Here is a 4541-nt window from a genome sequence, read left to right on the forward strand (position 1 = left end):
TAAAACCTTTTAACACATATCATGAAATAAACATTTTTCTTATGAAATATATAAATCTTTTAAATAAAGACATTACAGTTAATGAATGCGACTTTGTGTAAAACCAGGGTTCATTTATTTAAATATTGGCATTTGTATTGAATACTAACCAAAAAGATCGATGAATTCCAGAAAAGGTTAACGTGTGGCCGAACACATTTCCGCGTTCACAAGCTGTCAACCCGTCACTATGTGGGATTTTTTCATGATTGAGAACAGATTCGGCAACAAAGTATTTATATGTGTCCAGACTTTTATACGGTTTCAAACTTTTCTGTGTAAATCTCGACGACTTACTCACCAGATCCATGTGTAGATCCAACTGTGCAAGACAAGCGGAAGCGGGTTAATAGTCCAATTTATCGGCGAAAACGTCAACTTCTGCATTAAATATGGGTCCTCTATGCCGAGTGCTTTTAATTTTTCCACATACCTTTGTTTATTTTCACCTTCTAAATGTCTAATGGTATTGGAAAAGACTGGGCGTCGTGCTACAAGACATTTTTGTGTCATCTCCAACCAACTCAGCATTGAATAATGCTTTATTAGACTGGCAAAATGGCGACATAAACAAAAGGCACGTGATTTTGAGGTTGGTGCACAAGCTCTATAGCTCACTTGGGAGAGTGTTAGGTTGAAGCTCTAAATGTATGTGGATCAACCCCTAGTTCAGCATGGCTTTTTAGGTCAGTTAAATGAATTGCAACCAGGCAATACTTTCTAAGGAACCAAGCTGCAAAGGCTCACTTGGGAGAGCGTTAAGACAGAAGATTAAAAGGTCGCTGTTTTCAGAATACACAACACAGCTGCATGGTTTTCAGGTACGAATTATACCACTGGTCGTGTCCTACGGTGTTTGTCTCGGGAGGTTTTGCAGCTACGTACCGAAACCACACGGGTTTTTGTTTATGACGCCATATTGGTAAGCAAGCTTTGGAAGGCAGATGCTTGTCGTCTTATCACAGTGAAGTTTTTAAAAAGCTCCGTTGTCTCCGTGTAATACAGAGTGTAAGATAAGAATGGTTACCACTTGTGTGGCAGTGGGCTGTCATAACAAGACAGGATCAGAAACAACGAAAAAGTATTTTCATCGATTTCCTGCAGACCCACAAAGAAAACAGATGTGGATTGCTGCCATAAGACAGGAGGGTTGGCAGCCTTCCAGCACCATATGGGTTTATAGTGATCACTTTATAGAATGTCAGTACATCAATATAAAAGGTAGTACAATTTGTTTACATTTTATGTATTCCTAGAGGAAAGATAAGACAGTGATACAATAAAATAAATCAACCTGTATGGTAGATCTGTATTGTTGTATCCATAAGTGACTGTATGCTGATCACATGATCATGTGTGGTCCACTGTGCAGCACACACTAGCTGAAACAATTTACATGTAATATTATTGATGAAAGAAAATCACCACCAGTTTTTTTCTATCATAATTTTCAGATATAGATCTACATTGAAGAAAATAAGTATTTGAACACCCTGCTATATTGCAAGTTCTCCCACTTTTAAATCATGGAGGGGTCTGAAATTTTCATTGTAGGCACATGTCCATTGTGAGAGCGATAATCTAAAAAGATAGATCCAGAAATCCCAATGTATGATTTTTTTAACAATTTATTTGGGTGTTACAGCTGCAAATAAGTATTTGAACACCTGCCCATCTGCTAGAATTCAGACACTCAAAGACCTGTTAGTCTTCCTCCACATGGCTTGAAAGGGCTACGGAGAAATTGGCAAGCAGCTTTGTGAAAAAAGGTCCACTGTTTGAGCAATAATTAGACAATGGAAGAAGCTAAACAAGATGGTCATTCTCAATCGGAGTGGAGCCCCATGCAAGATATCACATTATGGGGACTCAATGATCCTTAGAAAGGTGAGGAATCAGCCCAGGACAACACGACAGGACTTAGTCAATGACATGGAAAGAGCTGGGACCACTGTTTCCAAGGTGACTTTTGGTAATACACAAAAAGGTCATGGTTTGAAATCATGCAAGGCACGGAAGGTTCCCCTGCTTAAACCGGCACATGTCAAGGCCCGTCTTAAGTTTGCCAGTGACCACTTGGATAATACAGAGGAGACATGGGACAATGTTTTGTGGTCAGATGAGACCAAAATGGAACTTTTTGGTCATAATTCCACTAACCGTGTTTGGAGGAAGACGAATGATGAGTTCCATCCCAAGAACACAATCCCTACTGTGAAACATGGGGGTGGGACCATGCTTTGGGGGTGTTTTTCTGCACATGGGACAGGACGACAGCACTGTATTAAGGAGAGGATGACCGCGGACATGTATTGTGGCATTTTGGGGAACGACCGCTTTCCCTCAGTCAGAGCATTGAAGATCGGTCGTGGCTGGGTCTTTCAATATGGCAATGACCTAAAGCACACAGCCAGGTAAACCAAGGAGTGGCTCGAGAAGAAGCATATCAAGGTTCTGCTGTGGCCTAGCCAGTCTCTAAGACCTTAACCCAATGGAAAATCTTTGGAGGGAGCTGAAACTCCATGTCTCTCAGCGACAGCCCAGAAACCTGTCTGATCTAGAGAAGATCTGTGTGGAGGAGTAGGCCAAAACCAGTGTGCATTGCAGTGTGTGCAAACCTGGTGAACCTGGTAAACAACTCCAGGAAACGTTTGACCTCTGTAATCGCAAACAAAAGCAACTGTACCAAATATTAACAATTTTCTCAGGTGTTCAAATACTTATTTGCAGCTATGTTCCACAAATAAATAATTTAAAAAAAAAATCAGACATTGTGATTTCTGGATTTTCAATTTAGATTCTCTCACAGTGGACATGCACCTACAATTGAAATTTCGGACCCCTCCATGATTTCCAAGTGGGTGAACTTGCAATATAGCAGGTTGTTCAAATACTCATTTTCTTCACTGTACATTAGTTTTTAGATATTTCAAGTAGCCCCGACTAAATGTCATTGGATCTTAAACCTCGGTTCTCGAATACAATCCATTCCAGAAGGCAGTTCGAGAAGTGATTTGTTCAAAATCCGAATTCACATTTCCCATTACAATTAATGGAAAAAGAAATAATGCGTTCCAATCCTAAAAATTAGGCTTTTAAAAACATTCTTTTGCTTTTCTTGATAATAAACTGCATAGCAGAAATACATGTATAGTTTAAATACTTTATATAATGATTTATATAATGAAAATAACTGAAGTTTATTTCTTCAAAAGAAGAGATTTTATATTTGCTTAAAATGTATGCTTAAATAGTAGAGAGGCTGAGTTGGGAGTGCATTGCCGTATCTGTCACGACTTGGCCCCAAGCCTTGTAAACTTTTTTTAAAGGTAAAGTGTCATCCCTATAAATATTCTAAAATAGATATTGTAATGAAAAATACATATAACAATATTTACTTCGATGTCTATACGAAAAAATAAATGTGAGCAGAGAGCGCGTCATCCATGCGCAAAGTTGCAGAAATGTCATTGTACAACATCCAAGTCGTCGCCATATTGGTTGCATTTTCTGTCCGTAACGTCACCTGGACATTCGCCAATGAAAACACGCGGTGCACCCTACTATGGGAGACAAACATGCCCCTTCCAACACAGAAGCTCTTTTCGAAAAGGATAACACTACACAACTAAGTGAAGTTACCGGGGCAATATTACACCATTGTTTCGAGCCATATTCAGATACGCGATCACGGCCAAACCGGCTCCCCATCCGATCCAGTTCTGCAGCGGAGATCGGAGGCCATCGCGGCTCACGGCAGCCGGCCGGTGTGGCTAATTTTCGGCGCCGAGGTGGGTTATCACGGAGCTGAACTGTGCTGGTTTAGGGGGTTCATAGCCACCGCAGTACGCGATGAACAACACCGTCGAGCCGGGGGCTTTATGGTATTGTCGTCACACATGGCTGAGTGCGGCATTGTGGCAGCGTTCTTCAGAGCCACCGCTGTCCACGAGCCCGCTGGCGAAGCAACGCAGCAGCCCGACGCCGTCCGATGCGGATATCGACATTTCATACGCGGATCTTTTGTTGAGTTATGAGAAATCGATTACATGGTCCGCCCCAAACTATTATTTTTTCAGTAGCTGTATACAGCCCTACCTGTCATTTGGAACCCATGAAGCTCTCATCCTCTGCACCCATGCAATCCATTTCTCACGACGAACCGGGTCTCTTGCAAACTTATGAAGGGTAAATCCATCCTCCCGAGTGTTCAAGCAATGTCCAGCAGTGCAACTAGCCGGCATTTTGGTTAACACGAAGGAACAACGAGCTACCTTCCCGGAGGTAAAACTAATAGAAAAAAATTAGTCCACTTGAGGGCGGTCCTGCCATGTACGTCACACCCTGCTTCTTCTCGAAAACAAATCCCTCGAGAGGATTTTCATGGCGGGAGTTAAAAAAAGCTGTATACATCAAAATCATGTTTTCTAGTGAAAAAACACATGGGCCCATGTCAGCCATTTTTTCCATTAATAACATACTAAAAATCATGCATTTCATGA

Source organism: Syngnathoides biaculeatus, chromosome 20 (assembly GCF_019802595.1).
Source record: "Syngnathoides biaculeatus isolate LvHL_M chromosome 20, ASM1980259v1, whole genome shotgun sequence".
NCBI lineage: Eukaryota > Metazoa > Chordata > Actinopteri > Syngnathiformes > Syngnathidae > Syngnathoides > Syngnathoides biaculeatus.